Source organism: Gorilla gorilla, chromosome 14 (genome assembly GCF_029281585.2).
Source record: "Gorilla gorilla gorilla isolate KB3781 chromosome 14, NHGRI_mGorGor1-v2.1_pri, whole genome shotgun sequence".
In the NCBI taxonomy this organism is placed as follows: domain Eukaryota; kingdom Metazoa; phylum Chordata; class Mammalia; order Primates; family Hominidae; genus Gorilla; species Gorilla gorilla.
The window spans coordinates 31,738,729-31,766,711 of record NC_073238.2 but is presented as its reverse complement, the minus strand read 5'-3'; the positions used below and the strand labels follow the sequence as shown (position 1 = coordinate 31,766,711).

General features: G+C 38.5%; 1 pseudogene; it reads left to right on the top strand.

Moving 5' to 3' along the window:
• The first annotated feature begins 809 nt into the window (after positions 1 to 809).
• Positions 810 to 27,983, top strand: part of LOC129526487 (phosphatidylinositol 3,4,5-trisphosphate 3-phosphatase TPTE2-like) — a 37,002-nt pseudogene continuing 9,828 nt past the window's right edge.

The following is a 27,983-nucleotide window of genomic DNA, read 5'->3' as shown; positions in this document are numbered from 1 at the left end:
AAGTTAATAACTGTGAGTTAATTATAGCATGTCTAAATTGAGCCCATTTTCTTTTAGTAGATTTGGTGGTGACTAATACAAATTTGGCAACACTTAATATTAGCTGGGGTGTTTTTAAAAAAGCCAAAAACTTTTAGCATGTAAATCAAGACAAAGACATTACTATTTTTTTCTGGGGTGATCTCTAGACTCTTGGTTTCTATTAGTTATTAAACTGTTATCTCCTTGGGGCATTGACAAAGTACTAATAAGTCATTGATTCCTTTACCATTTTTAATCAGAGTATCCCAAAAGGAGGTAATCATGTGTTTTAATAAATTCCACAAATCGTAAACCACCCAAAACGCAAATCTACCATCCATATTAATATTTAATCTTTCATCTTTGCCAGAGTGCAGCCCCAAATCTAAGCTACTAGTTCAGCTACCTGGGCAGGCTGGGAATCAGGCCATGGAGCCCTTCAGTGATTGCATGTTCAGTGATAATGCATGTCCTGCACTGGGAGTGTCTCTGTCATATTTGAGAAGCATCTACAAAGTATATTAAATCAAGGTTGACTAAAAGGGAGAAGATTGAAATCCAGGCATACTTAAGTCCTGAGAGGATGCTAAACAGTCGTGTGATTCCCCTTTATTCTTAAAAGGGAATCAAGTTGCAGGGTTACATTTTGAACAACAGCGAATAAGCAAAGCAGACATTACAATTTCATAAGTGGTAAATTTGCTAGTGGAGAAATGTCAGATGCTGCCTTGAAGTAGCAAAAACTTTAGAGATGCAGGACCCATAGAGTTAGTGGAGAAACAAGCACTATGGTGGAAGCATCAACAAGTTTGGCCACTGCTACCACCCCATGCAAGTACGGAAGTATACCTTTGCCTCCAAATCAAGGAATGTACTAAGATAGGCAGAGAGAAGAGTATGGTAGATTTAGGAAAACCCGTAGTGGAGGTTGTTGCAAGAGACTTTCTAAGAGGAGACAGCATTTTTTACTTTTGCATCACAAGGAAGAGTTTCAGAAATTATAAACTTAGTGAGCCATGCAAAGGCTGAGCTATTGAGAAAAATCAGGTATACAATTACCTACATTCCTACAATCTTAGCCATCTTTTAATTTCTGTTCTTGGTAGAATTGAATGCACTTTATTCTGGCTGAAAACAGAAACTGTCCATCTGGTGACAGATTGTGACCAGAAAAATGTAGATTCTTGGCAGAGTTGAATTTTTTCTAGATTCTTTATGTCCTTTTCCACCTAATTTGGATAAGAGGTATTTGCAGTCTTCGGTAAACTACTTAGATCAGAAAACACAGCAGTAAATCATCTAAATGTTGAGTTGCTATATATATATATACATATGATTATAAAATGATATATATATATCATTTTTTAGGCATTGAGAGAACTAGGAAGTGGATTTGGAAAAATCCCTAAAGCTTAACTGTCCAGTTATATTTGTTTTCCCATGAAAAAGCAAATATTGACTGTTTTTCTATATATGTATACTAAGGAAGGCTGCACATAAATTACCAGTGTGAGATATTTACTTGTTGAGAGAATGAAGGACAGGGATGGGCGCAGTGGCTCACACCTGTAATTCCAGCACTTTGGGAGGCCGAGGAGGGTGGATCACCTGAGGTCAGGAGTTCAAAACCAGCCTGGCCACATGGTGAAACCCTGTCTCTACTAAAAATACAAAAAATTATCCAGGCGTGGTGGCAGGCGCCTGTAATCCCAGCTACTCAGAAGGCTGAGGCAGGAGAATTGCTTGAACCTGGAAGGCAGAGGTTGCAGTGAACTGATATCGCACCTTTGCACTCCAGCCTGGGCAACAAGAGTGAAACTCCATCTCAAAATAAAATAAAATAAAATAAAATAAATAAAATATGAAGGACAGGACAGTATTCTAAATGTTGCATGATATTTCATTAGTGCTATGATTAACCTCTAATGTTGGACATGTAAGTGTCACTATAATCAATAATAGAGCAACAGACATCTTTGCGCATAAGGCTTTTTCTGTATAGATTGCTAGGAGTGAAATTACCTAGCTAAGAGTATGAATATTTTTAGGGTTCTTAATATATATTGCCAATTCCAAGAGCAATTGTATTCTTGTATCCACAATAAATCAAAGTTTTAAATTTCATGCCTTATTTTGCCAGCATTGGATTTTCTCATTAAAAGAGAAAGGGCTAATTTCATGGGTGCAAATGGCATTTCATTGTTGTTTTGACTTTGTTATTGGTGACACTGAATGTTTACGTAGGTTGTTAATCAGTTAGATTTTCTCTTTTATGGATTGTTTATGTCCTTAGCCCATTTATCCATAAGGTGAGTGAGTAATATTTAAGTTGCTGTTAATGAATTATTAATTTATCATACTAGGCATAGTCCCCATTCAGCCAATTTTTCTGAAAAATCGTTTCCCCTGTTATTCATTAATAGCATTTTTAAGCAGAAATTTCAGATTTTTATGAAGTCAAACCTAAGCCTATTGATCTTCCATTGATTCAACACCTTTAGTTCTTCCTCATCCAAAGAATTGATTAAAATTTGCTTAAATTTCTCATAGATATTTATAGTTTTTATATGTGATTTCTAAACCCGTGTGGATTTTATATAAGAAATTCCATGAATTCTGAAGTATATAAAACTGTTTATCCTTGCCTCCCCCACTATGCAGATTCAGAGTGTTCATCTTTTTGACTTATTATCTCCTCCTAACAGAGATAGCCAGTTTAATAAATGGACGACTTTGATACCTTCATTTTATTTTTCTCAATATTAAGCCCGTAAACATCGCTCTGAGGGTACCATACTAATCAGTTTTAAAATTTTGTGTCATTTTTGTTGTTGCACAGAGATATATACGTATGTGTGTGTATGTTTCAGAAAGATATATTTACTGAAAGTCGGATTCATATAGTGGTATTGATTGTATTTTAAATAATAACTACTATTTGTTTTTCATTTTAAAGGTTATACATATATATATATACATATATACACACACACACACACACACACACACACACACTTATAGGTACACATATATCTTCATTTAAAAAAATAAAGAGAACAAATGAGCCAAAAAGTCTCCATATTGTTACCAGTTATTTAAAATTTGATACATTTATCTTTTTCTATCACACATACACACAATCATACTCTATACTTTTTGCATTTATTTGTTTCCATAGTGCTTAGATAGACTATAATATGCAGATCACTCTCTAAAGATGTATCTATTCAGAATTAAATTTAAATAAGAACCAATATAGATTTAAACAAGAACCATATTAACTGTGAATTAATGATTTAGAACAAATTACTTAAAGTTAGTTAACCAGCTAATTTACATATGTGATAGCTTTAAACAGTGTGTATTTACAATAGAGACTCATCTGAGTAGCCAAACACACTTTGTGGACTATTTGAAAAATCACAGTGGATTAGAACTTGAAATTTGCATACCTTCTTATTCCCCGAATCTCCCCTAGAAGATGCTAGTGAGAGACAAATTAATAAAAGTAATAACCATTTTAGGTTCCCCCTAGGAAATAGCTTGTGTTGGTGCCATGTAAATATGTAGGATATGTTGTTTGTCTTTTTTAGGAAGTTGTGCGGTTTCTAGATAAGAAACATCGAAACCACTATCGAGTCTACAATCTATGCAGTATGTACATTACTCTATATTTTGCTACTGTAGGTGGAAAACAGATTACTGCATGTAAGAAGATGATTTTGTTTTTTAGATTGCATTTAATCATAAGTATTTGGTAGTGGCAAGGAATGAATTTAAAAATCCCCATCTTGGACTGGCCCCATTTAGTAGAAGGAGTTAGCCCAGCAGCACAAGGTACCGTATGAAGGATGAGGCTTTGGCAGGACCAATGAGGCCGGAGTGGAAGCAAACCATTTTAGGGAAGATCTGTTCTGGCGATATTAGGTTTAGGAAAATCTTTCTGTTTTTCCTGCCGGATTGTGTTATGAGGACATAGACAATTTAACAAATGAGCCCTCTGACCCATCAGCAGTGGCATGTGATGAGAGCAAGCCTCTAGATGGGAAAAAAGCAAAAGACTCTGTAGAAAATAGGTTGTAACCCAGTTTAATACACTGTCTCTCTTGATTTTTTCCTCTACCTGTATACTCAATAGACATTTTCAGGGGGCAAACATTTTGGTCAGCTACATTTGCCTCTTGTGTGGTTTCTAACTACCCTGAAATAATATAATGAATAGTCTGCTAGAAAGTTAAAAATTATACCTATTAAACAAAAATAAGTTGAGTTTAGGTTACATGAGATGGATAAACCACTACCATCCTTACGTTTTTGAAATGCTTGCGTTTATTTTAGAGTGGCAGGAGCAACTTGGAAAGCTCTTTTTGAAGATAGATAAGGAATTCTAATAAGATATGTTAACTTATTCATAACTTCATCATTTATCATGTTATTCCCTATAGAGATATGACATACATATTATTTATTTTAGGTGAAAGAGCTTATGATCCTAAGCACTTCCATAATAGGGTCGGTAGAATCATGATTGATGATCATAATGTCCCCACTCTACAGTAAGTTTTATGCTAAATTGACTATCAGAAGAGGGCTAAATATATTGGGCTTGATTTTTTGAAAATATTTTAACTAAAAATCTTAAACTTGAAATCAGTGAGATGGTGGCTTTCACCAAGGAAGTAAATGAGTGGATGGCTCAAGATCTTGAAAACATCGTAGCGATTCACTGTAAAGGAGGCAAAGGTAATAACATTTTCCTTTTTATTTTTCCCTTTCTAAAGACATGTAAATATAGATAAAGTAGAAGAACAAGATACGTATTGCTATTAATATGTATTAATAATTGTTAGCATTTTTAAATATTAGCTCCAAGACTGAAAGAAGGGAAGGAGAAAGGAAAGAGGAGAGGAGGAAGGGTAGGAGATAGGGAGAGGATAAGGACTGGAAGAAAGTAGGAAAAAAGAACTAAGGAAGGTTGAGCATATTTTCCCTTGTTTTCCTAGTATTTGGATTTTTTATTTTTGGTTTGCCAGTTTATATCTCTCAAAATACAAACAGTCTTTAATTTTAGAATATCAGAGTACTTTTATTTTATTTAAGGCTGATCTTTTTTATTTTTAAATTAACAAAAAATCAATATATTTATGGTGTACAACATGATGTTTTGATATACATAAACATTGTGAAATGGCTAAATCAAGCTAATTAACATATGCATTACTCCACATATTTTTGTGTAAGAACATTTCAAATCTACTGTCTCAGCAATTTTCAAGTATACATTATTATTAACTATGGTCACTATGTTGTACAATAAATTTCCTGAACTTATTCTTCCTGTCTAACTGAAATTTTGCATCCTTTAATCAACATCTCAGGCTGAGCACAGTGGCTCACACCTGTAATCCCAGCACTTTGGGAGGCTGAGGCAGGTGGATCACATGGTGAAGCCCCATCTCTACTAAAAATACAAAACATTAGCCGGATGTGGTGGCATGCACCTGTAATCCCAGCTACTCGGGAGGCTGAGGCAGAAGAATCGCTTGAACCTGGGAGGCAGAGGTTGCAGTGAGCTGAGATCGCACCATTGCACTCCAGCCTGAGCAACAAGAACAAAACTCCATCTAAAAAAATAACAATAATAATAAAGTAAAAACCAACATCTTCACAATCCCCCCAGTTTTGTCCCCCCAGTCCCTGGTAACCACCATTCTACTCTCTGCTTCTATGAATATGATTTTTTAAAATTCCACAAATAAGCGAGACATGCAGTATTTGTCTTTCTATGCCTGGCTTATTTCACTTAGCATAATGTTCTCCAGGTTCATCCATATTATCTTGTGACAGGATATTCTCTAAGGCTGAATAGTATGCCTTTATTTATGTATACCACATATTCTTTATCCATTCATCCACTGATGACATTTAGATTGACTCCATAGCTTGGGTATTACGAATAATGCTGCAGTGAACACGGGAGTGCAGATTTCATTTCCTTTGGATATATACCCAGAAGTGGAATCTCCAAATCATATGGTAGTTCTATTTTTGGTTTTTTGAGGAATCTCAGTGCTGTTTTCCACAATAACTACTAATTTACATTCACACCAACAGTGTACAAGGGGGATCCCTTTTCTCTTGATCCTCACCAACTCTTCTTTTGTCTTTTTGTTAATGACCATCCTAACAGGTGTGAGGATATCTCTTTGTGGTTTTAAATTGCTTTTCCCTGATGATTAATGATGTTTAGCATTTTCTCATTATACCTCTTGGCCATTTGTGTGTCTTCCGTTGGGAAATATCTTTTCAGGTTCTTTGCCCATTTTCTAGAGAAGTAACTTGTTCTCTTGCTATTGTGTTGTCTGAGTTCCTTTTTTAAAAAATCTGTTAACCTATTATCGAATGTATGCTTTGTAGATATTTCTCCCATTCTGTAGGTTCTCTCTTTACTCTATAAATGTTTCCTTCACTGTGCAAAAGCGTTTTAGTTTGATACAGTATCGTTTGTCTACTTTTTCTTTTGTTGCCTGTGCTTTTCAGTCATATCCAAAAATATCTTGGCCCAGACCAATGTCAAGAAGATTTTCACCTATCTTTTCTTCTAGTAGTTTTCCAATTTCACATTTCACAGTTAAGCATTTACTTTGAGTTGATTTTTGTATATTGGGTGAGATAGGTTGCAATTTCATTTTTCTGCAAGTGGATATTCATTTTCCCCAGTATCGTTTATTGAAGAGACTGTCCTTTCCCCATCTTGGATTCTTGGCACCTTTGTCGAACATCAGCTGCGTATAAATGCATGGATTTTTTTCTGGGCTGTCTATTCTGTGCCATTGGTCTAGATGTCTGTTTTTGTTCCAGTAATATTTAAGGTTGTTCTTAAACTTTGTGAGAACCTTTTAGATTAAGGGAGCCAACAGAGATGCTATTTCAAAAATTATACTGGAATTTTTATAGTGTAATGATACGAAGAAGTTGACATTGGTGGGGTTAAAATGGGGGAAAAAATGCCATTTGTAAATCCAACCAATTTAAGTTTAGTTAGATTTTCTCTCATTCAGGTTTAGGCTTTAAATAATCATCTAAGCATATTTCACAAATTTTGACAAACATATATAATTACATTTTTAGTGGGCTCCAAATGAATTTTTATATCAAATTCCAGGAAAACATAGCACCATAAACTGACTTACATAATTCAGTAAAATCAAGTTTTAGTCTTATTGACTAGTTTCAAGCCCATTAGTTAATATACAGGTTCTGTGTTTAGCTGTATATTAGTTAATATACAGGTTCTGTGTTTAGCTCTACAGGTTGGAATATTGTGTATAAACTGGTAATTTACAATACCATAGTTAAGAATATAGAGGTTGAATCATTTGAAATTGCCAGTTTTTAACCATCTTTTGCTTTAAAAATGGCCATTTCACATTGCCCAACCTAAAATGTTATTATTAAAGAAGTTAGCATCAGCTTTCTATTAACTAATGCTAATTCCTTGCTTGAAGGAAAACATTCATTTCAAATTTGACTTTTTTCTTTTTTGCTGAGAGGGGGTTTACATTATTCTGTGTTCACATAATATTTTGCTGATTTTGTTAAAGGTTGTTTAGAGGGCTAATATTCAGCTGGTATGTACCAGAGCAGCCTCTTTTTTATGTGTTCATTCATATTAGTCTTGCTGTCTTCTGGTTGGTTGCTGCCTGCAGGTTACCAGTAGTATCATGATAGTAAAAATATTTTATATCGATTTACAGGAGTTCTTTAAAGAATCTGAATGCCAATTTTTCTTAGTATTGTAATTATATTCTCCCCCCATGTTGCCTTTTAAATTTGATTGTGATTTATTTTGTTGTACAAAAGTTTGTAAATTTTTGTTTTGTTTTGAGACATGATCTCGCTCTGTCACTCAGGCTGGAGTGCAGTGGCATGATCTCAGCTCATTGCAGCCTGAACCTCCTGGGGCTCAAGTGATCCTCCCATCTCAGCCCCTCTGAGTAGGTGGGACTACAGGTCAGCATCACCATGCCTGGCTAATTTTTGTATTTTTTATAGAGACAGGGTCTCACTGTGTTGCCCAGACTGGTCTCGAACTCCTGGACTCAAGTGATCCACCCACCTCAGCTTCCCAAAGTGCTGGGATTACAGGCATGAGCCATCATGCCCGGAGAGAAGTTTGTAATTTTGAATATAGTAAAATTTGTTTTTCTATGTGTGTGTATGTATTTCATGCTTTTCTGTCATGTTTATGAAATTCACCCCTATACTGATATAGTAAAGATATTCCACATTTCCTCAAAAATATTCAAGTTCCATTTTTAGTATTTGGGTCTTTAATCTAATTGGAAGTTGGGAGGGAAGTATTTTTTTTCATATAGATAGCCAATTGTCCTAACACCATCAATTGCATGCTATTTTTTTCTCCATTAATTTTTAGTCCCTCTCAGTAATATACCAAGTTTCTATAAATATTCAAAACTGTTCCTAAGTTCTCTCTACCACACTTTTGTAATTATTGTAGCTTTATAATATGGTTTGATAAAGGCAGAATTGTCTTGCTCTTCTTGGAACTTTATTATTACATTCAATTTTAAAAGCATTTTGTGAAGTGCCATAATGGAACACTTTTAAGATTTTTACTGGAACTACATTGAATTTACAGATTAATTTGAGAGAACTGACAACTTTGAGATATTGAGTTGTACATGTGAATCATCTTGTTCATTCTTTAATAATATTTTATACTTTTTTATCATGTCTTTGCACGTCTTTTCAAAAATTCATTCCTACACAAATTGTGACTGAAAATGGAATCTCTTTTTTTCTATTACATTTGGGTTGTTTCCAATTTTTATTTTGTTTTTTGTTTTGAGATAAGGTCTCACTCTGTCACCCAGGCTGGAGTGCAGTGACATGATCTCAGTTCATTGCAACCTCCGCCTCCTGCGTTCAAGCAATTCTCATGCCTCAGCCTCCGGAGTAGCTGGGATTACAGGCATCCACCACCACACCCAGCTACTTTTGTATTTTTAGTAGAAATGGGGTTTTGCCATGTTGTCCAGGCTGGTCTCAAATTCCTGACCTCAAGTGATGTGCCTGCCTCTGCCTCCCAAATTGCTGGGATTACAGGCATGAGCCACCACGCCTAGCCCAATAATACTGCTTTTAAAAATACATGTTTCTTATTGCACATGTGGCCACATTTTTGTTGAGTGTATACCTCAGACTAAAATTGTTCTGTCTTAGGGTAATGAATCTTGAACTTTACTTGATAATGTCACCTGTTTTCTAAAACAGTTGTACCAATTTTTACTCCACTGGTATTGTAGACTTCAAGCATTCCATATCTTCCCCAATACTTGCAATTCTGAGTATTTTTATCTTTAGCCTTTGGGTGTTTGTGTGATGGCATCTTATGGTGGTGATCATTTGCATTTCTATAATTACTGATAAGATTGAGGAAGTTTTTTTAAGATTATTAAGTATTTGGATATCCTTTTTTGTAAAGTAACTTTTTTATTTTCTTAACCATTTTTCTCCTGGATTATTCATCTTTTTTCTCCTGATTGTAGGAGTTCTTTATGTATTCTGATTTCAATTCTGTTATTGGTCATAAATGTATTTCAAGAAAGCTTTTCTGCTCTGTGATTTGCCTTTTCTGTCTCTCAGGAGTATCTTTTAGTTAACATAAGTTCTTAGTTGTATTACCATCATATGTATCATGCTTTCCCTTTATAAAGTTTGTGTTTTTGTGTCCTGATTAAGAAAATTTTCCTTGAGTTTAAAGGACATTTTACTACTATATTTTCTTCGAGAAGGTTCATTCCTTTTAAAATTGATTTATGTGTGTGGTGTGAGGAAGGCATCATGTTTCATCTTTTTTCATGTATGGCTATCCAGTTATTCCAGCACACTGGTTCAGAAGATTTTCATTTCTTTGCTACTCTGAAGAACATGAATCTGTTTCTGACCTTTCTATTCTGTTCATTGATTTTTCATCTGTGTGCCAATAGCACAACTATCTTACTGTAGCTTTCTAATACGTCCTCATCATCTTTTTCTTTTTCTTCACAATTGTTTGGGTATTTTAAGTCATCTATATTTCCATATAAATTTGGGAATCAACTAGTCAAATTACACACACTGGATAGAAATTTGTTTGGAATTGCATTGAATTTATAGACCGGGGAGAATTGAATCTTTACAATATTGACTCATCCAACCCATGAACAGAGGTATTCTCTCATTTAGTTAGGTCCTCTTCAATTTCTCTTTACAATGCTTTCTCATTTTCTGTATAGAAAGCTTGCATATTTTTGGTGAGATTTATTCTTAGATTTTTTTTGTGGTTATTTAAATGATATCCCTTTAAAATGTTTATTTTCTAAATGTTTTTTATTGTTTTAAATGCAGTTCATTTTATTTATTAATCTTGCAATTAGCAACTTTCCTAAACTCACTTTTTTTTTTTTTTTTTTTTTTTTTTGAGGCAGAGTCTCATTCTGTCACCCAGGCTGGAGTGCAGTGGCATGATCATGGCTCACTACAGCCTCAACCTCCCTGGGCTCAGGTGATCCTCTTGAGTAGCTAGCACTGCAGGCAGGTGCAACCATGCCCAGCTAATTTTTTCATTTTTTTGTAGAGATGGGGTTTTGCTATGTTGCCCAGGTTGGTCTCAAACTCCTGCGCTCAAGTGATCTGCCAGCCTCAGCCTCCGCCTCCCAAAGTGCTAGGACTGCAGGCCTGAGCCACCGTGCCCAGCCTAAACTCACTTATTAGTTCTACTAATTTATCTATAGATTCTTTTGGATTTTATGGTACATGATTACATCATATGAAAATAATAAATTGTATTTTTTCCATTTCAGTCATTTATCTCCCCTAGCACTGGCTAGAACATTCAGTACAGTGTAGAATCAGAAGTGGCAATAGCAGCCATCAACATACAGTTCCACTCTCAAAGGAAAAGCTTTCAACATCTCTCCAATTGCTTAACGACTATGTGTGTGTGTGTGTGTGTGTGTGTGTGTGTGTGTGTGTGTGTGTATTAGCTACCATTTATCGATTAAGAAATTCCTTGGCTGGGCGCCATGGCTTACACCTGTAATCCCAGCACTTTGGGAGGCCCAGTGGGGTCAGATCACTTGAGGCCAGGAGTTTAAGACCAGCCTAGGCAACATGGTGAAACCCTGTCTCTACTAAAAAATACAAAAATTTGCCAGGTATGGTGGCACATGCCTGTAATGCCAGCTACTCCGGCTGAGGCATGAGAATCACTTGAAACCAGGAGGCAGAGGTTGCAGTGAGCCAAGATCACACCACTGCTCTCCAGCCTGGATGACAGAGTGAGACTCTGTCTGAAAAAATGAAACAAAAAAAAAAAAAAAGAAAGAAAGAAAAAAGAAATTCCTTTAGCTTGCTAAGAGTTTTTTTTTTTTTTAAATCATGAATGGATGTTGAATTCTTAAAGATTTTTCTGAATCTTTGAGATGATAATTTTTCTACTTTATCCTATAAATAAATGTGGTTAATTACATTGATTAAGTGGTAAACCAACATGTTTCTGGAATAAATGTAATTTAGTTGTGCTGTATTATTTTGTTAAATACTTATTAAATTATTTTATTATTATATTGCCAGATTCTGTCTGTTAATATTTTGTTTAGGATTTTCAAATTCATGTCATCTGGTCAATTGGTTATAATTTTCCTTTCTCATAGTTTTTTCAAATCTTGGCTTCGTAAAATGAGTTAGATTTCATTTTCTCTGTTTTTATTCTCTGGGTAAATTTATGCATGCTGATTTTTTTCCTTCTTAAGTGTAAAGTGAAATTCACCAGTGAAGGCACATTGGCCTAGAGTTTTCTCTGGAGAGAAGTCTTTAAATTATGGCTCAATTCCCTATATAGAATGTTTTTATAATTTTATTTCTTTTGCCCATTTTGGTACATTATAGTTTTCCCAGCATTTGTCCATTTAATCTAACTTTGCAAATGCCTTGACATCAAATTGTTCACAATATCATTTTACCATTTTAGTGTCTGCAGAGATGTTCCCTTTTTTATTCCAGACATTGCTTTCTTGGTGCCTTCTCCCCTTTTTTCTTTTGATTAGTCTCACCAGGGATTTATCAATTTTACTAGTCTTTTAAAAGAACCAAATTTTTGGCCTTATTGGTGGTCTCTATTTTTTACTTATTTTTTATTTCATCAATTACTATGATATTTGGTATTTTCTCCTGTACTCCTTGGGTTAATTTGTTCTTTTCCTGACTTCTTGACATGGATAATTCTTAGAGTGTCGGCCACTCTCTTTTCTATTTACCATTTAAGGCTACAAGTTTTCCTCTAAGAATTGCTTTAGTTTCATCCCATAAATTTTTATTTGTAGTGTTTTTATTTTACTTAGTTCAAACTATGTTCCAACTTTGTGCTTTTTTTTTTTGACCCATAAGTTATGTAGAAGTGTGCTTCCTTATTTCCAGACATATGAGAGTTTTGTATTTATCTTTAAATTTTTGATTTCTGATTATATTTTGTTGTGGACACAGAACATACTATGTATTTTTTTCTTTTTTAGTTCTTTGAAATTTGTTTAGACTTGCTTAATGGCCCAGAATTTGGTCGATATTGTCAAATGTTTTCTGTACATTTGAAAAGAACATGTATTATGCATTGTTGAGAACAGCATTCTATGTACATCTATTTTATTTAACTCTTCTATTTTCCTACTGAAATTCTGTTTTCGTTCCATTGAATTTTAATAATATAATTTTTTGCTTCTTACCCTCTGTCATTACCTTGGAAGTCATATACTCCTTTTCTATGTTTTTAGTAATTACTGTAAAGATTTCAACCTGCATCCTTGATTTAGCTATTAATTTTTGTTTATGTTGAGCCTGCATCTAGAAATCTTCCTAAATTCTCTCATTAGATTAAGGAGTTATTCTAAAGATTTACTTACTACACTGACTTTCTACACTGGTTAGGCTCTGCAGTATACTGTTAAATGGAAACAGTGAAGAGAGGGCATTTTTGTCTAATTCCAGGCTTTAAAGAAAATGCTGTCAATATTATGTCATTAATATGATGTTCCTGGTAGTTATTTTGGTAGATTCTCTTTGTTGAGTTTAGGAAGTTTCCTAGTTGTTGTTAATTTTTAAAGTCACAGGTGCAGGCTGAATTTTAGTGAATGCTTTTTCCTGCATTAATTGAGATAATTGTAAGGTATGTCTTCTTTAATCAATGAATATGATAAATTGCATTAATATAGATTTCTGATATAGGATGATTCTTGTATATTTTATTATTTGTTTTTTAATGGGCAAAAGACTTTTTTTTCTTTTTGAGCTTAGATTTTTGGTATAAATTAACTTTTAGATTTGGAAGTACATATGCAGGTTTATTGGTAATGTTGTGTGATGCTGAGGTTTGGGGTGTGATTGATCGCATCACCCAGGTACTGAGCACAGGACCCAATAGTTAGTTTTTCAACCTCTGCCCTTTTCTGCTGTGCCCCCTCTAGAACTCCCCAGGGTCCATTATTGCCACCTTGATATTCATGAGCACCCATTGTTTAGCTTTCACTTATGAGTGAGAACATATGGTATTTGGTTTTTTGTTCCTGCATTAATTTGCTCAGGATAATGACTTCCAGCTGCATCCATGATGCTGCAAAGGAAATGATTTCTTTTTTTTTTTTGAGAGGGAGTTTTGCTCTTGTTGCACAGGCTGGAGTGCAATGGCGCAGTCTTGGCTCACTGCAACCTCCACCCCCCAGGTTCAAGTGATTCTCCTGGCTCAGCCTCCCAAGTAGCTGGGATTACAAGTGCCTGCCACCACGCCCAGCTAATTTTTGTATTTTTAGTAGAGATAGGGTTTCACCAAGTTGGCCAGGCTGCTCTCGAACTCCTGACCTCAGGTGATCCACCCACCTCAGCCTCCCAAAGTGCTGGGATTACAGGCATGAGTCACCGTGCCCAGCCTGTTTTTTGTTTGTTTGTTTGTTTGTTGGGTTTTTTTTTTTTTTTGCGATGGAGTCTTCCTCTGTCACCCAGGCTGGAATGCAGTGGTGCAATCTCAGTCACTGCAACCTCCGACTCCTGGGTTCAAGCGATTCTCCTGCCTCAGCCTTCTGAGTCACTGGAATTACAGGTGTGCACCATCATGCCTGGCTAATTTTTGTATTTTTAGTAAAGACGGAGTTTCACTATGTTGGCCAGGGTGGTCTTGAACTCCTGACCTCAAGTGATCTGCCTGCCTTGGCATCCCAAAGTGCTGGGATTACAGATGTGAGCCACTGCATCCGGCCCATGGCTCTATTTTGAAGTATGTTCCTTTGATTCCTAGTTTCTTGAGTGGTTTTTTTTTAATCAAGAAAGATGTTGAATTTTATCAAAAGCTTTTTTTCTGCATGTATTGAGATGATCATGTGGTTTCTGTTTAATTCTGTTTGTGTGGTGAATCACATTTATTGATTTGCATATGCTGAACCTTATATCCTTGGAAGGAAGCTTACTTGATCATGAACTTTTTGATGTGCTGTTGGATTTGGCTGTTATCCTGATGGGGCTACCTTTGTATGTGATCTGGCCTTTTTCTCCAGTGCCTTTAGGGCTTTTTCTTTGACAGTGACCTTGGACAGTCTGGTGAGTATATGCCTTGGTAATGTTCATTTTTTATAGTATCTCACAGGTGCCGTTGGCTTCACTGTACTTAGATGTCTATCTAGCAAGATTCAAGAAATTTTCTTGAATTATTCCATCAAATATGTTTTCCAGGCTGTTTTCTTTTTCTCTTTCTCTCTAGGGCATGCTAGTAATTTGTAGGTTTGGTCACTTTACATAATCTCATATTTCTGACTTTCTTCACTTTTAAAAAATCTTTTTTCTTTATTTTTGTCTGACTGGATTAGTTCAAAAGACCAGTCTTCAAGCTCTGAAATTATGTTTTCTACTTTGTCCAGTCTATTGATAAAGTTTTCAGTTGTATTTTGAAATTCCTTAAGTGAATTTTTTTAGTTCCAGAAGTTCTGATTGATTTCTTATTAAGATGTTTATCTCTTCCTTCATTTCCTGGATTGATGTAGAAGTTTCCTTTTGTTGATTTCAACCTTGAATCTCATTGAGCTTCCTTGCAACCCAAGCTTTGAATTGTTTATTGTCATCTCTGAGTTTTCATTTTGGTAGGAAGCATTGCCAGAGAGCTAGTGTGATCCTTTGGTAGTGTCACTACATTCAGATTTCTCATGGTGCCAGAATTCTTGCATGGGTCCTTCTCATCTGGAGATGCTAGCACTTCTAATTTGTGTAATTATTTTTGTTTGGGTAGGATTTTTCTTTTTCTTTCCTTTCCTATAATATTATTGTTATTTTTTTCTTCTTTCCCTGTCCCTTCTCCCTAGGGGGTGTGACTGTAGAGCATGCTGGGTAGGGTCTTTTGGCTTTGCTTCTGCAGCCCTATGCACTTCTGCCAGCAGGTTTTATATTGGGTGTGTGGTTTGACCTACAAGCCAGTAGATGGCGCCATGGGTAAGAGCTGGCTGTTGCCAGTGCTGCTGGCTCTGTACTTGATCCTTGTTTATTGGGAGGAGCTCTCTGCTGCCCCAGGCGAAGGGCTGATTTCCTGAGTACACATTAATCTGAGCTCCCTCAGCCCTAGGGGTAGGGGGATTGGGGGCACAAGATGGGTGGAGCCAGATAGGGAAGATTCCCCAAGTGTTGTCCTGCTCCCAGTCCAGGTTTGGGACAATGCCAGCGGCGTTTCCCTGTGTCTTTCCCCCACAAAGTCTCCAAGTCTCTCCTCAAATGAGCTCCAAGGCTTGGGAGAAACAATCTCTTCCTCTGCCCGGGTTGCGTGGATCTCCAGTGGAAAGGTGAGACAGAGGGATGCTGTCTGCCTCTCTCACATACTGAGGCTTCACTCACTTTTATCAGTCGAATGCTGTCCTGAGGGCTGCTTGCCTGCAATGTCCTCCCCAGGATCTGGGATGTCCTTCATAATTCCGGGGAATTGCCATTTTCTTTCTTGAATTAAAGCTCACAGAGTTGGTCTTTATGTACTTGCTTGCTATTTCCAAATGACCGAGGCATGCTAAAAGCCTGTAATCTGCCATCTTGGAAAAAAATCCTTGCATCCTTAAGAGAAATGGCACTTGGTGTTGATACATGGTGTTTCTACGTTGCTGAATTCACTTTGAAAATATATGTATATTTTAAAATCTACATTTATATATGAGACTGGTGTAAAAATATCTTCTACTGTATTTGTGCAATTTTGGAATCAGTTATATTAATGTACTAAATGAGTTGGGAATTTTTCTTTTTCACTATTATCCAAAAAAATTATAAAAGACATGAATTGTTGCTTTCTTATAGATTTAGTAAAAACCTCATCGTGTCCTTTTGTGGAGAGATATCGAGAGATATTTTTACTGTAAATGTAATTTGCGTATTTTTCACCTGTGAGGCGGAGGTTGCAATGAGCCAAGATTGTGCCACTGCACTCCAGCCTGCGTGACACAGCAAGACCCTGTCTCAAAAAAAAAGAAAGAAAATCAAGTTAAAATGCACTCCTTGAATATTTCTGAGTGTATTTTTATACCATGTATGTTCTTGAACTAACTTCTTTTCTTTTCTAGGAAGAACCGGGACTATGGTTTGTGCCCTCCTTATTGCCTCCGAAATATTTTTAACTGCCGAGGTATGAAAGATGTTCTACAAACTTTGTCTTATGATGATTGAGTTTGCTCGTTCTGAAACATCGCTGGTAGGACGTTAAGATGATTATTTGAGTTATGGTGCTTAGTAAAATTGTAATTAGAGAAGCAGTTTTTAGAAAGTCTGTTTTTGATACTTTCTTGTTTAACGTGCACTAGTTAGTAGCTGACTGCAGAATCTCTTTGGGCCAGGACTAGAGTGAGGTCAATGAGGTGCAACATTTAAGGGAATGCTAAAAATTGTAGTAATTAAAATAAATAATCTTAACACAATATTTTAATAAAAATTAATGCAAAAAAATCTATGATGTATACAATATCAACATTTTAAATAAAGACAAGACCTGATGGGGCAGGATTAAGGTGAGGGGTGTAAAGCCATGTTACACAGAAAAAAACATTCAGTAATCAAGATGCTTCCCTCACTTCACCTGGCCCTGCTCTTACTTCTGCCAGTACCATGTCTTCTTCCTTCCTCGTGAGAATAGTATCAAGCTTAATTAGATAAATTCTCCAAAGAGCCTTGCCCATCCTCACAACTCTTAGGTAGATAAAAAGCAACATTTCACAACTCAAAACAAAGCGTCTCCTGAATATAAATATTTTGCTTAGTCAATACATGTGGAGTCTGTGACCTCTAGACATTTCTGATAAGACAAGGTGGGCTGTTTCCACTTCAAGCAGAGTTCTCAGTCATTTCTCTTTCTGCCATTTTCTTGCTGAGATGCTACCATTTCCAGCAGCTCTGCTCGAGTTGTTTGGCCTCAGTCTACGGAAGAGGTGGTGGTTGTGCACAATACCCAGACTCCAGTTCCACCACCTTTGCTTTCTCTAATTTGAGATACACAGATTTTGAAAATGGGTGTTCTAGGATGGTGTTTTTCAAGCTGTGGATCATGATTTATCAGTGAGTTTTAAAATAAAGTTACTGGGTTGTAACTGACATCTTTTGAAAATAAAATGGAATAGAGCAGAATAGAAAATATCAAAAGGTTTAAATATTGGTGTATGTGTGTGTGTGTGTGTGTGTGTGTGTGTGTGTGTGTCTCCTAGGTTTATTAATGTGGATTGCAGCTTAAAAAACAAAAGGTTTGAAAGTCATTGACAGCCATTGATCCAGAGCCCTAGACTGAGATCCAGGGACCTGTATTCCAGGCCTGTGCTTCTTCTAACTGGCTGCAGCATCTCCTTGGCAGGTTGCTTGGTTTTCTTTTGGTCTCAGTGTTGTCATTTGTAATATGGAAAGAAGGGTTGAACCAGATGCTTTCTAAGGTGTTTCCAGCTCTAAAATTTATGAATGTGTGAATCCTTGAATGAGAGAAGTCCTAATTTTGTTATTTTTGGTAGCCTCTGCCCAAAGATCACTGTGGCCGGGCATGGGTGGCTCATGCCTGTAATCCCAGCACTTTGGGAGGCTGAGGCAGGTGGATCTCTTGAGGTCAGGAGTTTGAGAGCAGCCTGGCCAACATGGTGAAACCCCTATCTCTACTAAAAATACAAAAAATTAGCTGGGCATGGTGGTACACACCTGTAGTCCCAGCTACTCAGAAGGCTGAGGCAGTAGAATCAGTTGAACCCAGGAGGCAGAGGTTGCAGTGAGCTTAGATCCTGCCACTGTACTCCAGTCTGGGTTGCAGAGCAAGACTCTACCAAAAAACAAACAAACAAAATCACTGACTTTAGGAAAGAAGGTGGGCATAGAAACACTAAGGGTACCTAATATAGGAAAGGAAAGAGTGCAGATGAACCATGGTTGGATTGTACCCTTTTTTGTAGGAAAGCCTATATTATTTTGGAGAAAGGCAAACAGATAAAACCCACAGCAATAAATTTCAGGGAGTAGAAACTCCTTCTCAGGTAAGTTTTCTTTTTAAAAATGGGAGTTTTTTAAGGGGAGTGGGTTAAGATTGCCACCTGTTATTTGGTTTCATTTTAGACTCTTCTCCTTTGGTGATCAGGCAGCAGCAGTTGGGTGCCCTGCAACAGGCCTTGGTCCCTCCCTGAGTCTGAGGGTCACGCTTCAGGTGCTGCCCACATGCTGGGGACTCTGGCTTCTCCTCAGAGAATCCTGCTTTCTATTCTATACTGGTTATTGTTTACGGAGATCAGGAGTTGATTATTTTCCCAAAGTAGGAAGGTCCAGTACCCAAGGCTCCAGGACCCTGAAGTGTATCTAAAATCACCAGCCTTTGATTTCAATGTAAAAAAGATCCAAGTCTTTCACAAACCCTTACTAGGGCAATTCAACCCTTGCAGAACATCACAAAGACTGTTTTTGGATGACTCATGGTGTGTGTGTGTGTGTGTGTATTTTCTGTGTGTTGTGGGGGAGGTGTATTTTAAAACAGAAAATAAAAGGGGAAATACACTTTTCAAAACCCCTTCTGTATACCAGACAGTATTGCACTTTTACATATCTCATTTAATACCCATAACACCTATATGAAATATACACTGTTACTCTGTTTTTTCTTTTAGAAACATTTTGTTATGGAAAGTTTTAATCATATACAAAAGTCCAGAGAATCATACAATATATCCTCATGTAGTCATCACATTGCTGCAACAGCCATTTCAGCCGGCGCCAGCCACGTTTCATCCATTCTTTCCCACTCCACTCACACCCCCCAACCCCACTCTCCACTCTGGCTTTCCCTAAATCTGAGTTATTGTAAAGGAAATTTCAGTCGTCAGATCATTTTATCCCACAGCATTTTAGTATGACATTTAAGTACTCTTAAAACAACAACAAAAAACCTTAACACTTTATATCATATCTAACAATATTATACCTTAAAAATCCTACGTATCAAATTTGTAGTCCATGTTTGTTTCCAAAATTGTCTTAAAATCTTTGAAAATTTAGTTTGTTTAATCAGAATTCAAACAAAGTCCACACATTTCATTTGGTTGCTGTGTCTCCTAAGTCTCTTTTAAGAATCTAAGTTCATAGATTTCTCACCATTTTTTATTACTTGTAATTTGTTTATTGCAGAAACCAGGATGTTTATCCTATAGCATTTACAACATTCTAGACTTTGCTGAACTATTCTAAGAGTTCTCTTTTCACTATCTCATTTAATATTCTCAGTAACTCTATGAGTAGGCACTACTATTATTCTCATCTTATAAATTAGAAAATTGAGGTTCAGAGAAAGTAACCTTTGAACCAAGGACTGAAATCTAGATGTCAGTCTCTGAAGCCCTTGCTGTGCACAGCTTCTCATTTATATTGCCTTTTCTATATTGCCCCTGAAACCAAAGTGAGAGCGGGTTGGGAATTCCTAAATGGATTTGGATGTGGCTGTAAATGAGTTTTTCTTAAAGTGGTGGGAGCTGAGTAAGTACTCTTGGCCCCGTTGGAAGAACACTCTAACTACTGGCCCTAAACCTTTAGTTTGGGCCAGAAGAACTCAGCCTTATCCACTGCTACTTTTCTCCCACACCCAAGCCCCAAACAAAACAAAACAAAACAAAGATAGTCATAGACCCTAAGCTAAAAGTGATAGGTGAATTTACTGAAGTGCAGCCCTAAACATGCCATTTCCATGCTCAAAATCCATACTATGTCCCCACTGCCAATGGCAATAAACTAAACGTTTCAACCTGGCACTCAAGAGCCACACTTTGACTTTTCCAACCTTCTCTTCCGCTATGTGCATGCACACATCCCATACTCCAACACATTTAGACTGTGCGCTCTTTCCCAGCCTATGGACACTTGATACCCTCATGCCATTGCTCATGCCCCTTTTCCTAGAGTCCCTTTCCCTTCTCAGCCTGAAGTAGTCTCTTGCTTTTTCAATTCTTAGAGCCCTTTGTGTTTCTTTTAGGGACTACGTCGCTTTGCATCATTCTCTAGTTATTTGAAGTGGTGACTTCTGTATCCCCTTTAAAGGCAAAGCCCATGGCTTACCCATCTTTCCACCCTTTTCTCTTAATATCTTGTTGTTTGTAGTGAGTGCCTCCTATGTGTTGGTTGTATTAATTTCTACTACAAGTCCATGTTGTTTTAAGTTGTAGGAGAAGGAAGCGTGGGAGCACAAGCAGCTTGAGGGCCCTGGTGGTTTACAGCCCTTAGGGAAAGGTGGAGAATCTAGTGGCAGAAACTAACGGGATGCTAGATGGAGCTCCTTCAACAACTCTCCCCACACATCTCCCCATCCCCATTTCTTCTGCAGTCATGCATAGTTTCCCTAACTTTAGTCCAGAACCAGCACACCAAAGGCTGCAACTGAATCTCTGCTGATTCACCGAAAAAGCAACACAGGGATTCAGCTGCACGTTTGAGAGCTGTGTTGGCAAGACCTCAGGGCAGAGTGCCCTCTGTGTCTGGTGGTGATTCTCAGACACCATCACATTCTGATCCTGTATTGTGGGCCATTCTACTGACTACATCTACTCCTAAGTTAAGGACTTTCATGAACCTGTCTCATGACTGGCCCTTTCTAAAGGGAAGTATGGCAGTTAGTTACTTTAATGAACATTTCCCAATGGGTAAGGAAGAGTCTGTGAACTTATGAGTTTTGCTTTGTTTTGTTTTGTTTTTAATTTTTGAGACAGAGTCTCGCTCTGTCGCCCAGACTAGAGTGCAGTGGTGCAATCTCAGCTCACTGCAACCTCGACCTCTTGGGTTCAAGTGATTCTCCTGCCTCAGCCTCCCGAGTGCTGGGATTATAGGTGCCCATCACTACGCATGGCCTATTTTTGTACTTTTAGTAGAGACAGGGTTTCACCCTGTTGGCGAGGCTGGTCTCAAACTCCTGACGCCCGGTGATCTGCCCACCTCGGCCTCCCAAAGTGCTGGGATTACAGGTGGGAGCCACCATGATGGCCAACTTTTGAATTCTGAACCAGTTGATTGAGTACCAGAGCTCTTCAATACCTTGAAGAAAGATTCAGGGGAGAACCGTTGTGAACAGCTTGCCCCAGGGAAAGGACAAGGCTGAGAGAATTCCAGGGCCTCCTTGAGAAAACAGAATTGAGGAAATGCAAAGTGAAGAAATCCTAGCTGTCAGGAACAAGAGAAGAGTGATGGGAAACCTGCTACTGAGGTTTGCATGTATTCCTCTGGAGTTTTCACTTATACCATTTTCTCATGCCCAGGAAGCTGCTCTTCACCAAACCACAAGCCTTCCTCTAACTCAGTCACAACTAAGCTTCTGTCTGGACACTGATGATGCTGTAACTGTTTTGTTGTGCTTCTGATTAGTTGCCCTCTCAACCATAAGCAGTCTATAAACAGGGCCTGGCTCCATCCTTGTTACTTCCCCATTGCACTGAATTCAGTATTTTTCCCTCAAGGTAGATAGTTGTGGGGCAGCATCCCTAAAAATGTCTAGTTATATAATGGCATCCAGTAAATGTTTTCTTAATTACTTACCTCCATTAACAAGCTTTATGCAAAAAAAAAAAAAAAAAAAGGAATGCTGACTTTAGACGTTTCGTCTCCACTTAAAGGAAGATTTCTGTTGCTTTTCAGAATAGATATGTTGGATATTTTGCACACGTGAAACATCTCTACAACTGGAATCTCCCTCCAAGACGGATACTCTTTATAAAAAGATTATTTATTCGATTCGTGGTAAGTGCTTTATGTATAATTGAAGAATTGGGCAGGAGGGCCAATGTCCCCACTCTGGGAGGGTTTTGCTCATAGTTATATATACAGATGATCCTAACTCATACCTGTCTTTTTACATATCCTCACACAGGAACTCCTCCTTATTTATGCCGCTCCTCCTGCAATTGCCCATTGATTGCCAGCCCTTAGATGTTCTTCACTTTTTCTTTTCCATCACCAACTTGGGGGACTTCATCCCCTTCCCATCTCTCCTGTTCTCATTGCTCCTCTGGTCTCAACCCAGGTGGACTTTTCCGGGCAGAGGGAGCCTCTGATGAGGGAGGAGGAGGACCCATGTGCCCTCAAGCCTGCTTATTTCTCAGAACCACCTCTAGTTCAGAGCTTGCCTTGGTGGAGGTGTCTCCGTATCGTATCATTTTCTCACCTTCTTTTAGAGGCATATTTTTTCTCATCACCCTGGGCTCTCCCTTTCCCCTCTCTCCTCCATCTGTAACCCTCTCACTCCCAGCTTACACTCAGGGGAGGTGGGAAAGCAGGATGTGTCTGTGTGGAAGGGATGGGGCCTCACCACTCCCACTGCCAGAGAGGTAGCAGGGAGGCGATGCTTCGGAACCCCTAAAGCAAACCTCTTCTAGCAGCCAGCTTGTGGACCTGAGATGGTGCCAGTGCTGGGTGCTATAGGTGCCATGGGGCCAGGATGCTGGTGTCCACATAGACAGCCTAGTATTTTTAGCCTTCTGAGTTTAGTTCTACATTTCACTGATTTCTGGTAGACATCAATAGAAAAAAGTTCTGCACCTGGAATGGGAAAGAGGGAACTGAGGCAAGAAACTGTGATTTCTAATGACAAATGAATATCATGGTGTTAGTGAAAACAAAATTAAATGAAAACAAACAGCATATGAGATGAACAATCAAAGATAATTAATACACTAGTTTATTAAAATATTTGTTTTAATTCTCTACCTTTAGTTTTGTGAATATTTAAACTAAAATTAATGTAGAGTTGAGAGGAAAGCAATAAAAAAATTAATTGGCTGAGAAACCAAGTCTTTGAGGAAACGCTAAGGGAAGTGGGTCATTTGAATTGAAAAAAAGGAACAAAAGAGCCTTTGTCTGTAAATATATACTGAACACCACGGGAATTTTTGGATATAACTATCCTATATTTTTATAGAGATTGCATCAGGAACTGGCCTTAAAGTAGGGCCCAAGTAGTTAAACTCCAGTATTTATTATTAAGAATCATTATGATTAGAAGTCTGAAGAAAGCAACATATTAGCAAGAAAGGTTGCAAGTCACCTTTCCTGAATTTTTTTTCTTTTTCTTTTTTTTTTTTTTTTTGGAGACAGAGTCTTGTTCTGTCACCCAGGCTGGAGTGCAGTAGTGTGATCTCGGCTCACTGCAGCCTCTGCCTCCTGGTTCAAGCAATTCTCCTGTCTCAGCCTCCCAAGTAGCTAGGATTACAGGCATGTGCCACCACGCCTGGCTAATTTTTGTATTTTTAGTAGAGATGGGGTTTCACCATCTTGGCCACGCTGGTTTAGAACTCCTGACCTCAAGTAATCCACACACCTCACCCTCCCAAAGTGCTAGGATTACAGTTGTGAGCCACTGTGCCCAGCCTAGCTTCCCTAAATATTTTTTCTGGAAAGATAAAGTGATGGGATTCTAAGTCTTGGAAGCTGAACTATATGTATTCTTTTCTCTTCTCTCATCTTATAAAATCTGCTTTAGGAGACAGAAATGGGCTTGAAGGCTTGTCTTTCAAAGACAAAATCCATGCAAGACCAAATAAGTAACTATTGATACATTGTTAGCTTGCATAATTTTTTCTCTTTTTAATCCATGATGTTAATTGGTGAGACATATTGATCTTCATGCTAACCAACCTAACTTTTTAATTTCATTTTGTTGGAACAGGTGATGTATGTGATCTAAAAGTCCAAGTAGTAATGGAGAAAAAGGTTGTCTTTTCCAGTACTTCATTAGGAAATTGTTTGGTAAGAGAAAACATGTGAATTGAAAAATTCTGATGTTTGTTTTAAGGCTGAATGTCAAACCAGCAATGTTCACCTCCCTAAACTATCACTCACCATAAAGAGATTCCGTAACGCTTTCTGGTTACCATCCAACTTGGTGTCACTGGGTTTGGATGCAAACCAGAGGTAAATTAACCTGTTTGTTCAAAACAGTTTTTTCAGGGTGCTTTCCAGAGTTTATTTCTGGTCAGTGTTGCTTTGCCTTTCACACTTCCACAAATGCTGAGCATGTTCCCAGGAATGTATTAAGGATTTTAATTTACATATCTGGTCATTTTTAGCCATATTCTCTTCTTCTCAGTCATTTGATCTTTTATTATATAGCACTGATTCTAAAAGTTTAGTGTGCATGAAAACCACTGAGGAGCTTGTAAAGATTTACATTCCTAGGTTGTACCCCCAAAGTATGATTTGGGAAATCTGGAATGCGGCCCAGGAATCTATAGACTTAGCAATGTCCCAAGTGATTCTAAGCCAGAGGTTCTGTGGGATGACCCTGTGAGAAACAATGCAAGGGTGAATGAACTGGGGAGGAACCTTTTTATCCAAAGCAAAAGGGACCTGGTAGTCAATGTTTTGCTACAATGAAGAAATGCCTAAAACTATGTACCTTTTCCGAAACAGTAAGAAAGCATCCTTCATGGTCTAATAACCATAAACTTTTAGAATTCCTACTCAGGCCTTTCTCTCAAATTCTCCTATTACTAACCCTATTCCCTGCCACCCCCTCCCCACTCCGCCCCCAGCTTTTTTGGCCTCTCCCAACTGAGGGCATTCACCCAGGCCTGACCCTTGGCTTTCTGTTCTTAGCAAATGCTTTATTCTCAAAGGATGACCCATTCCCCTTACTTCAGCTATTATTTGTTCATTTACTGAACAGCTATTTATGCGCATCCACTGAGTTGTAGATGCAGGAGCTACAACATGAACAGTTTCCACTCCAACTCAAATGCATTCACCAGTCTGAATTATCAAGGAGCTTTCTCTCTGCTTCTGCCAATGGCACCAGCATTCTTTCACTCATGCCTTGGGCTCTGATTCTCTTTGCCTCAGCCCCCTAAATCCAGTTAGTCATCCATCTCTGTTGATTATGCCTTTGACAGTTTTCTATGTTCTCCTTCCTTTCTGTTATCACTGCCACTAATTGTCCAGAATCTCCTTTGCTCATGCGTAGATTTCTGCAGTGGTCTCCTTACCCTTTCTTTCTCCTTCTATATTGCAATCTATAGAATCCTGAAATATGCCTCCTGAAATATTGCTCTCATTGTGAAAAATTGTAGCTAGAGCAGAAGACACACTGTGTGCCCGTGGTCAGAGCCAGTTAACACCTTTGACTCAACATCTTTATCTGTAAAATGAATATCACATCCAAGTGTAATGGGAATTAAATTAGATAATATATATAAAGTTTCCTTGTAAACTATAAATCACTAAATAAGTGTTATATGTGATAATTATCAGGCCTCTTTCTCACATAGGAAATGCCCCACCATATTTTTCAACAACTTCACTCTTATTTCCTTGGCTCTTGAGCTCTGAAGATATAATAGCCCTAACGTAATACCTGAGCTTTTTTCCATCAGTAGCTTGACCAGCAGACTTCATTCCAAATAAACTGGGTCATCCCTTTTGGCTCTTGGAACACAACTCTAATTTAGTTAGTTAGTTAGTTAATTGGTTATTTCTTCCTTTCCTTTTTTTTTTTTTTCCTGAGCCAGGGTCTCATTCTGTCACCCAGGCTGTAGTGCAGTGGCATGATCATGGCTCACTGTAGCCTCAACCTCCTGAGCTCAAGCAATCCCCCAGTTTTTTTTTTTTTTTTTTTGTAGAGGCTGGGACTTGCTATGTTGCCCAGGCTGGTCTCAGACTCCTGGCCTCAAGCAGCCTGTCCATCTCAGCCTCGCAACATGCTGGGATTATAAACATGAGCCACACTGCCCGACATTGTTTGTTGTTGTTTTTCCAATTTTTTTTCTTTTTCTTTCTTTCTTTTTTTTTTTGAGACAGACTTTTGCTCTTGTTACCCAGGCTGGAGTGCACTGTCACAATCTCAGCTCACCACAACCTCTGCCTCCTGGGTTCAAGCGATTCTCCTGCTTCAGCCTCCCAAGTAGCTGGGATTACAGGCATGTGCTACCACACCTGGCTAATTTTGTATTATTAGTAGAGACGGGGTTTCTCCGTGTTGGTCAGGCTGGTCTCAAACTCCCGACCTCAGGTGATCTGCCCACCTCAACCTCCCAAAGTGCTAGGATTACAGGCTTGAGCCACCACGCCTGGCCCATTTTTCTAATTTCTACTTTGTGTTATTGCTGGTCTTTTTCCCTCCGTTTGGACTAGATTCTATTTTCAGAGCTCTTCTTCCTTTATCTAAACTGCTTCATGCACAATTCAATTTCTACCTCCTTAATGAAATTTTTGCATTCTGCACCTTCTGTTAATTAGCCGCCAATAGTGCATAACAGCACACCCAGTCTTTGTCATACAGATTGAGTTATGTACCATTCTACTATTGCTTCTTAAATGTACAGCTCCCTGAAGGGGCCAACTGAGTCTGCACCTCCTTTTGTGTTTTTCACAGGGCCTAGCATAGACCTTTCTTATTGTGGGTGCCATTATTTCTATGAGAATGAGTCAGAGAACTAGTACAGCTTCAAAGTCATTCATTCCAAAACTTCAGCTATCTTTGGTCAATTTTTGCTCCAAAGATGAGCTATCTTTCCTCCATCCAGCAGCCTGCACTGGTCAAGTTCAAAGATCCCATTGACAAACACAAGAGTTCTGATAAAACATGATGAGCAGGGGGACCCAACTGTCCCCCTCCCTTGGGAGGAGCATGCAGGCCCAACCCCCAAGTGTTACAGACCCCCGTTGTTATTTTCTAAATTTAGAAAATAAAAAACCGGGGGGGAGGAGCCAAGATGGCCGAATAAGAACAGCTCTGGTCTACAGCTCCCAGCGTGAGCGACGCAGAAGACGGGTGATTTCTGCATTTCCATCTGAGGTACCGGGTTCATCTCACTATGGAGTGCCAGACAGTGGGCGCGGGTCAGTGGGTGCGTGCACCGTGCGTGAGCCGAGGCAGGGCAAGGCATTGCCTCACTTGGGAAGTGCAAGGGATCAGGGAGTTCCCTTTCCCAGTCAAAGAAAGGGGTGACGGACGCACCTGGAAAATCGGGTCACTCCCACCCGAATATTGCGCTTTTTGGACCGGCTTAAAAAACTGCGCACCACGAGATTATATCCCGCACCTGGCTCAGAGGGTCCTACGCCCACGGAGTCTCGCTGATTGCTAGCACAGCAGTCTGAGATCAAACTGCAAGGTGGCAGCGAGGCTGGGGGAGGGGCGCCCGCCATTGCCCAGGCTTGCTTAGGTAAACAAAGCAGCCGAGAAGCTCCAACTGGGTGGAGCCCACCACAGCTCAAGGAGGCCTGCCTGCCTCTGTAGGCTCCACCTCTGGGGGCAGGGCACAGACAAACAAAAAGACAGCAGTAACCTCTGCAGACTTAAATGTCCCTGTCTGACAGCTTTGAAGAGAGCAGTGGTTCTCCCAGCATGCAGCTGGAGATCTGAGAACGGGCAGACTGCCTCCTCAAGTGGGTCCCTGAGGCACCCCCCA